Source organism: Octopus sinensis, linkage group LG1 (genome assembly GCF_006345805.1).
Source record: "Octopus sinensis linkage group LG1, ASM634580v1, whole genome shotgun sequence".
Taxonomy (NCBI): Eukaryota; Metazoa; Mollusca; class Cephalopoda; order Octopoda; family Octopodidae; genus Octopus; species Octopus sinensis.
In genome coordinates, this window is record NC_042997.1 from 117,639,912 (window position 1) to 117,650,226 (window position 10,315).

The 10,315-nt window shown below is 37.0% G+C and overlaps 1 protein-coding gene and 1 pseudogene across 1 annotated transcript in view; one reads left to right on the forward strand and one right to left on the reverse strand.

Moving 5' to 3' along the window:
* Positions 1 to 10,315, reverse strand: part of LOC115212259 (uridine-cytidine kinase 2) — a 71,396-nt gene that overhangs the window by 37,809 nt on the left and 23,272 nt on the right. The window lies entirely within an intron of this gene.
* Positions 3,862 to 3,980, forward strand: LOC115220819 (annotated as a pseudogene).

The window sequence follows — 10,315 nt, forward strand, 5'->3', positions numbered from 1 at the left end:
CTCAGTTTGAAAAATCTGGATGGATCAGTTGGCAATTTTCCAGGAAGTGGTCCTAAGTGCATTGTGCACATTGACACAGCAGTGGAAGTTGAGTGTCCTTAGGATACAAGGCAGCAAGCTGGGAGAAACGTTAGCACGCCAGGTGAAATGCTTAGTGGTATTTCATCTGCCACTACATTCTGAGTTCAAATTCCGCTGAAGCCGACTTTGCCTTTCATCCTTTCAGGGTCAATTAAATAAGTACCAGTTACACACTGGGGTCGATATGATCGACTTAATCCCTTTGTCTGTCCTTCTTTGTCCTCTCTGTGTTCAGCCTTTTGTGGGTAGTAAAGAAATAGGTATTTTGTCTGCAGCTACGTTCCGAGTTCAAATTACACTGAGGTCGACTTTGCCTTTCAACCTTTTGGAGTCGATTAAATAAGTACCAGTTACGCACTGGGGTCGATATAATCGACTTAACCCCTTTGTCTGTCCTTGTTTGTCCCCTCTATGTTTAGCCCCTTGTGGGTAATAAAGAAATAAGAGTATCCTTAGGATTCATCAGCCTCTACGCTTCATCACTCTGCTCAACTAAGCATCGCCAGAACATCACTTCACAAGATTCTGAAACTGGATTTTAAAATGTTTCCATCCAAATAAAATAATAACACAATAAAAAACCACGTGTTTGTAAAAGTTATTTTTGTTTTATTTCATTCAATCTTTCAGTGGCCACCCTGTAGAATATTATAGCATTATTAATGATCATTTCAAGCAGTCACTCCATTTAATTGGTGTCTCTCCCAATTGGTTGAAGACCCCTGGCTGCTAATCACTTTTAGTGCCATCAGTGCCACAGGGTATTCCTATCTTGTATTGGTCTTGACAGCTATATCCATTCTCATAAGAAAGAAGGTACTGGAGGTGGAGAAGGGTGAATGTCTTGGATTGAGACTGTCATAAGCAGTAAGCACATTCTTTTACTTGTTTTAATTATTTGACTGCAGCCATGCTGGAGCGCCACCTTCAGTCGAACAAATCAACTGCAGGATTTATTCTTTGTAAGCCTAGTACTTATTCTATCGGTCTCTTTTGTCAAGCCGCTAAGTGACGGGGACATAAGCAAACCAACATCAGTTGTCAAGCGATGGTGAGCGGACAAACACAGATACAAATAATAAACACACACATACATATATAAATACATATATATATCATCATCATCATCATCATCGTTTAACGTCCGTTCTCCATGCTAGCATGGGTTGGACGGTTCAACCAGGGATCTGGGAAGCCAGAAGGCTGCACCAGGCTCCAGTCCCATCTGGCAGTGTTTCTACAGCTGGATGCCTTTCCTAACGCCAACCACTCCGTGAGTGTAGTGGGTGCTTTTTACATGCCACCTACACAGGTGCCAGGCGAGGCTGGCAACAGCCACGGTCGGATTGGTGCATTTTACGTGCCACCGGCATGGAAGCCAGTCGAGGCGGCACTGGCATCGACCACGATTCGGATGGTGCTTTTTATGTGCCACCGGCACGGAAGCCAGTCGAGGCGGCGCTAATAGGCTTCTTTCAGTTTCCATCTATTAAATCCACTTACAAGGCTTTGGTTAGCCTGAGGCAATAGTAGAAGATACTTACCCAAGATTCCATGCAGTGGGACTGAACCCGAAACCATGTGGTTGGGAAGCAAGCTTCTTACCATACAGCCACTCCACACAGACACAGTATTATCATATTGTATTATATTTCATAACAGCATTGTATTTTATAATATCATTATGTTATATTATTAAAAAAAATAAATAAAAACGCTCTTTTAATGCCTAGCCAGGCTCATGGGCCCGGTTTCAATGGCGTATGTGTTCCCCAGCTGGACAGGACGCCAGTCCATCGCAGTGTTACTCATTTTTGCCAGCTGAGTGGATTGGAGCAACGTGAAATGAAGTGTTTTGCTCAAGAACACAACGCTTCGCCTGGTCCAGGAATCGAAACCACAATCTTACAATCATGGTGCTGACACCCTAACCACTAAGCCACACGCCTCCACATGTTATATTATATAACATTATTATATTATACAGCATTATTATATAAATTTTTTTAAAAACCATCAGAGGGGTAATACATATCCTGCACGCAGATAATTGTTTTGCGAATTATTTTCACAAAAACATTAAAATATGAGTTGGCAAAGAAATTTGAATGTTATTTTAGAGGGTTTGGAATTAAAATTAAGAAAAAATAACATAAAATGAAGATTCTTCTTCAATTTCTCACTGAAGAATCATGTGTGTTCAAAAACAAAAAAAAAACTTTCTATTTCAATAGTTTTACAATGAAATGCTTAAATACAAGTTGACAAAGAAAATCAAAAGTAGTTTTGGAAAGTTCAACATACAATTTGCATATGATTAAAACTTGCAAATGACTAACTGAATGATTATTCAAATAATCATCATCAACATCATCATCCTTTAACATCCATTGTCCATGCTGGTATGGGTTGGACAATTTGACTGGGCTGGTATGCTGCATCAGATTCCAGTCTGATCTGACATGGTTTTCTATGGCTTGATGCCCTTCCTAATGCCAGCCACTCGGAGAGTGTGCTTTTACATGTGAAAAAGAAAGTGAGCAAAATGAAATACTGCATGGGATTTAAGAGTTTTTTAACGTCTTTCATTGATGGCAGATGAATTAAATGTACCATAGTTTATTGTAGGATATAAATAATATGACCAATTGCTTATCAGGAAATTTGTAAGTCCGAATTTTTTTTTCCTTTTTTAAGTACCACCATTATAGGTATTTATACTCCAATGAAATTAAGAAATCAACTCATAAATAAACAAAACCTTCGAATCCATCACAGTAATCACACATACACACACAGATACACACACACACACACACACACACACACACACACACACACAGAGTTTCATATCTATGTATGTATTTAGGTATGTTTGAAGAATATCAAACCAAATTTTCATCACTGCAAGCCGATCACCCAAACAGTACTTCTGCCAAATTTGGTGAAAATCCATTCACTCATTTCCCAGTAATTTTGCAAACACACAGACAAACAAAGATGAGGGGTAATGTTGATATTATATTATACCACATTGTTATACCAAACAACATTCTTATATTCTTTAACTTTATTTTATTATGTTATATAACATTATTATATTATACAGTATCATTATATTAAATTACATTATTACATTTTATCAAATAACAATATTTGCTTCATACAACTTTGTTACATTATATAACATTATCATCATATATATAAATGATAACATTATTGAATCGAATATTCTATAACATTATTGTTTTGAATGACATATAATGTTGTACAACATTATGTATAACATTATTATATCGTATTATGCATCACTATTATATTATACAGCATTGTCGTATATTATAACACTATAATATTATAAAATATGTTATATAACATTATTATGATATATAACAATATTATGATATATAACATATTATAAACCATTATTATATTATATAACATGATGACATTATAGGACATCATTATATACTGCATAACATTTTTCATATTATATGACATTGTTATATTATATAACATTATAAAACATTGTATTATATAATGTTATATAACATTATATTATATGTCATTATTATATTCCTAGCATGTTTGTTTCATCAAACATGCTGCAAAGTTTTATTAATGATAGGAAATATAGCATGAACACAATGCGAGAAAACTTACATAAATGCCAGCAATTGTGTAAATGTATGTACATACATAGAACTGAAGCATTTGAACAATCAGAGACATTGTTCACAATACCCCCAACCATGTAATATATACATACATATATATATGGCTTATGGCCATATCACATTGAAAGCACCAGTTATCGTCTGATCACCGAAGTTAAGCAACGTCGAGCCTAGTGAGTACTTAGATGTGTAACCACTTGGAAAGCCTAGGTGCTGTAAGCGTGTCACACTTTTATAGGTACAGGGGTGGCTGTCTGGTAAGATGCTTGCTTCCCAACCACATGGTTCCAGGTTCAATCTCACTGTGTGGCATCTTGAGCAAGTGTCTTCTACTATAGACTTGGGCCGACCAAATCCTTGTGAGTGGATTAGGTAGACAGAAACTGAAAGAAGCTTGTCATATGAATATGTATATGCATGTGTGTGTGTGTGTATGCTTGTATGCCTGTGCTTGTCCCTCCAACATTGCTTGACAATGCTGGTGTGTTTACGACCCCATAACCTAGCAGTTTGGCAAAAGAGACAGACAGAATAAGTACTAAGCTTACAAAGAATAAGTTCTGGGGTTGATTTGCTCAACTAAAGGCAGTGCTCCAGCATGGCCACACTCAAATGACTGAAACAAATAAAAGAATATATATATATATATATATATATATATATATATATATATATATCAAACTTCCACTTTTCCCTGCTCACAAGGATCAGACAGATCTAGTACAGCCAGATGCTCTTCTTGTTACTAACCCTCACCTGTTCCCAAGTAAGGTAATGCTTCACGATGCCTAGACAAGAATACATGGAAGATTAGAACTAAAAGAACCCCTCTTGCATGACAGTGACACTCGCTTATAGCTATTGCCTGATATCTCCTGAGGTAAGGAGAGAATGAAAGAAACACACACATACATGTATATATATATATACATATATATGTATATATTACAGGGATGTAAAACAAACCAGCACCAGATGTCAAGAAGTGGTGGGGGAGAAACACAAGCACAGAGACTCACACACACACACGTGTATATACATATATATATATATGTGTGTGTATGCGTATATATATATATATATATATATATATATATTATATATATATATCAAACTTCCACTTTTCCCTGCTCACAAGGATCAGACAGATCTAGTACAGCCAGATGCTCTTCTTGTTACTAACCCTCACCTGTTCCCAAGTAAGGTAATGCTTCACGATGCCTAGACAAGAAGATTAGAACTAAAAGAACCCCTCTTGCATGACAGTGACACTCGCTTATAGCTATTGCCTGATATCTCCTGAGGTAAGGAGAGAATGAAAGAAACACACACATACATGTATATATATATATACATATATATGTATATATTACAGGGATGTAAAACAAACCAGCACCAGATGTCAAGAAGTGGTGGGGGAGAAACACAAGCACAGAGACTCACACACACACACGTGTATATACATATATATATATATGTGTGTGTATGCGTATATATATATATATATATATATATATATATATATATGTGTGTGTGTATGTATGTATGTATATATGTATGTATACAATGGGCTTCCTTCAGTTTTCATCTATCAAATCCACTCACAAAGTTTTGGTAGGCCCAGGGCTATAGTAGAAGACACTTACCCACAGTGTCACAAGGTGGGATTGAACCGAGAACTGTGTGGTTGAGCAGCTTCTTAACACACAGCCAAATCTACGACACATACACACACACACTCTCTCTCTCTCTCTCTCTCTCCCTCCCTCCCTCTCTCTCCCTCTCTCTCCCTCCTCTCTCCCTCTCTCTCTCTCACACACACACACTAACACACACACACACACATGTATATATTCATGACCTCATCTTTACAGCTGGAGATTTTAATGGGCATGTCCGACAGCAATCTGGTATATTCCATGGTGTTCACGGGGGCCATGGAATTGGTTCCCAAAATGAAGAGGTAACTAGGCAACTGGAGCTCTGTGATGCAAGCAACCTATTAATCTGCAACACCAGCTTCAGGAAGCCAGACAATCACCTGATAACCTATCAATCAGGTGAATCTGCTAGCCAGATTGATTTCATACTCACTTGACAGTGGGATGCATGGTTGCTCTTAAACACAAAGACCCTCCCTGGTGAAGAATGTACCCCTCCCCCTCCCCCAGCATAGACTAGTCATTAGTGACTATAGACTCAAGGCCAGAAAGATGCCAAGAAGCAGACCAATCCAGAAAAGAAGGACTTGGAAGCTAAAGAACCCTTCACATGATCAAAGATTTAGGGACATCCTCATTGAAAAATTTGAAGAGAAGGAGGAGAAGCTACAGATTTGTGATATAGAGGGTAACTGGAAATTCCTATGTGACAGCTTACTGAACACCACAGACCAAATCTGCAGCTAGTGCAAAGTCCCTTCCAGACCTAGGGTAATATGGTGGAATAATACAGTAGACAAGGCCATTAGAGCAAAGAAACAGATCTGGAAAACCTGGAAGAGTAGGGTGGGGTACAAGGAACTGTACCAAACAGCCAGAAGGGAGGCTGGGAGACAGGTATATATAGCTAAGGGAGGAGCAGAAAAAACGTTTGCCAACGTTCAGCAATATGAGGACCAAAGAAATGAAGTATTTCGGATTGCAAGACAGTGTGTGAGAGAAAATTATGATGTTACAGGAGAGAAATGGGTACGCATGGATGATGGTGCACTTGCTTTTAATGATTCTGCAAAGAAAGAGACTTAGAGATGCCAATATGAAGGGCTGCTGAATATGGAGAATGAATGGGAGGAGGAGAGCCTGCCAAATGTTGACCCAGTTGAGGGACCAGCTACCTGAATCGATAGCACCCTGGTAGATGAATCAATTAAGGATATGAAGTTAGGAAAAGCTCCCAGCCCATCAAGAATCACTACTGAGATGCTTAAAATATCTGGTGGTGTGGATTATGGTCTAGTTACCCGTATTGTAAACCAGGTAGTTCATAATGGAGTCATACCCAATGACTGGCATAGCAGCACCATAATCAACAGCTACAAAGGCAAAGGTGATGCTTTAGATAGAAGTAACTATCAAACTGCTGGATCAAGTGTTGAAGGTCATGGAGAGGGTCATAGCCCAACTAGTTAGGGAGAGAGTCTGCTTAGATGAGATGCAGTTCGATTTTATGCCAGGTAGAAGCATCTCTAATGCTATACTCCTGGTAAGGCAACTGCAGGAGAAATACCTAGGCAAAGATAAACCCCTATACTTGGCTTTTGTTGACCTGGAGAAAGCCTTTGACAGGGTCCCCAAATCCCTTATCTGGTGGGTGATGTGGAAACTAGGGATAGATGGGTGGTTAATAAGAGCTGTACAGGGATGTTGTCAGTAAGGTAAGGGTCAACGAGTATAGTGAAGAATTCCAGATAGAAGTAGGGGCTCACCAAGGATCAGCCCTCAGCCCCTTCTTATTTATCATAGTCCTCCAGGCAATAACAGAGGAATTTAAGACAGGATGACCCTGGGAGCTCCTCTATGCTGATGATCTTGCTCTCATAGCTGAACCACTACCAGAACTAGAGAAGAATTTTCAGGTGTGGAAGCAAGGTCTAGAATCGAAGGGCTTTAGAGTCAATCTAGCAAAAACAAAAGTCCTAGTAAGTAGGAAGACGAACAAATCACAAACCCCTTCAGGTAGATGGCGCTGCTCGATCTGTAGAAAAGGTAGAGGTAGAAACTCCATAAAATGTACCCAGTGTAAGCTACTGACACATAAGAAGTGCAGCAACATCAAAGGAAGGTTAACTGGGATGATAGCTTTTGCGTGCGGGAGATGCAGAGGGACAATAAACACCAAAGATGCTCAGAAAACAGATTCCATCACATGCCAAGGCAAAAAACTAGAAGTTGATAGCTTCTGCTACCTAGGTGACCAAGTCTGCAGTGGGGATGGATGGTCGGAGAGTATTGTCGCTAGAATAAGAATAGCCAGGGCAAAGTTCGGAAAGCTCCTACCTCTACTGGTGACAAAAGGTCTCTCACTCAGAGTGAAGGGTAGACTGTATGATGCATGTGTGCATACTGCCATGCTGCATGACAGTGTAACATGGGCCATGACTGTGCGTATGGATGAAGAGAGCTGTGTGAAGAAGTGTCACTCACTCACAGTGAAAGGAACCCATGGAAGAGGGAGACCCAGGAAGACATGGGATGAAGTGGTAAAGTACAGCCTTCGAACGTTGGGCCTCGCAGAGGCAATGTCAAGAAACTGAAACCTCTGGAGACAAGCTGTGATTGAGAAGACCCGGCAGGTAAAAAGAGATGACAGCCATAGCCTATACCAGTATTGCATAACCAACCCATTTAAAAAGTACCTTTGAACTGTCAGGTGACATGCTGTGCTTAAGGAAACCTATTGAGTCAAGTAAAATCTAAAATCAAAATCAAAATCATGAACAGAATCTCAATCAAATCGAAATCAAAAATGGAAATTGTAGTTGTGGCTGATGCTAGTGCCACCTGACTGGCTCCTGTGCTGGTGGCATGCAATAAGCACCATTCATGCATGGGTTGTTGCCAGTGCTGCCTTACTGGCTCCCTGTGCTGGTGGCACATAAAAAGCACCATCTGAATGTGGCTGATGTCAGTGCCACCTGACTGTCTCCTATGCTCATGGCACATAAAAAGCACCCACTGGCATAAGGAAGGGCATCCAGCTATAGAAACATTGCCAGATCAGACTGGAGCCTGGTACAGCCTTCTGGCTTGCCAGTCCCCAGTCAAACCGTCCAACACATGCCAGCAGGGAAAGCAGACATTAAATGATGATGATGATTTATACCTGTGCATACATATGCATGTGTGTTTGTGTGTGTGTGTGTGTGTGTGTGGTGAGAGAGAGAGACAGACAGACAGACAGACAGACGGAGAGAAATTGATAAAAATAATTTATGGATCTACAGCAATATGCAGATTAAAGTACCAGTGACGTCAGAGTTCACTATGCATCACCCACAATTAGTGTCTCTGTCTGTCACTCCCATAACATTTCTTGATTTAGCTTCCCTCTAGGAGCATGACTGACAGGACACACTCTGCGTTAACATTGTTATATAATGTTATACAACATTATATATTATGTAACAGTGTTGCATTATATAATGGGGAGAATTCACAAAAAAACAAAAGACAAAGAGAGGTGGTGTAAATAACAAACAGATGTATTAGTTTAACACTCAGGAAGTGAAAAAGTCTTTGACGTTTCGAACCAATGCTCTTCCAGAGAAAGGAACACAGAAAGAAACAAGGAGAGAAAATAAAGAATGTGTAGTGGCTAGCGATCTATCATAGTATTTTATATAATATTATCGTAAAAATTATTGTGTAGCCTTATTGTATGATATTGTGTAACATTATGTTATTACCATTTATATTATGTTTACATAATGGTATATAACATTATAATATTCTATAATATTTTATATTATGCAGCATTGTATAACATTATGATATATGATAAAGTATTACTATATGAGACAGTTTTATTATATAAAATGATGATTTATATTATACAACATTGTTATACCATATTCTATAACATATAATGTTGTTATATAATTATATAACATTATTATATCAAATATCATTATTATATATTATTATATAACAATATTTGATTTATACAATTTTGTTATACTATATAATATTACTATGTTATACGATATGGTAACATTATATAACTTTATTATATAACATTAATGTATTGTATATCATTATATAGTGCTGTGTAGCATTTTGTATAACATTATTACATCATATTATGGACATTATTATATTATTATCATTATTATATAACACCACATTGTTATATAATATTATCATGTGATTATTATATAACATCAGTATGTAATGTCATTTGACATTATATACCATTTTTATATTATATTACATTATTGTACAATGTTATATATCATTATTATATCGTATATTATCTTGAAATTATATTATACAACATTGTTTCAATACACAACAGCATTTTATTATATAACATTATATTATATAACAGTACCACATTATAAGATTTTGTTATATTATCTAACGCTATCATTCTACCTTATTATATAACATCATCATATAACATATTATTATATAACGCTATCATTTTACCTTATTATATAACATCATCATATAACATATTATTATATAACAAAAGTATACAATGTTTTGTTTTTGGAGTCAAAACTATTGAAAAGGTTGCAAGACGCAACAAAAATTTTAGGACAATAAAAATAAGGAAAAAAAGTGGAAATTTTACCGGTGAGTGTGTTGAATTATAAGGCACAAAAAGAAAATGACTCGCCCCAGACACAACAGTATACAATGTTGCTATATTATATAACATTATTATACTATATAGCATTGCTACATTATATAGCATAATTACATTATACAATATTAATATATTATACAATACTGTTATATTTATAAAACTATTGTATAAAAATAGCATTATTATATTATACAATATATTTATATTATATGAAATTATTGTATTAAATACCAGTATAATGTCAT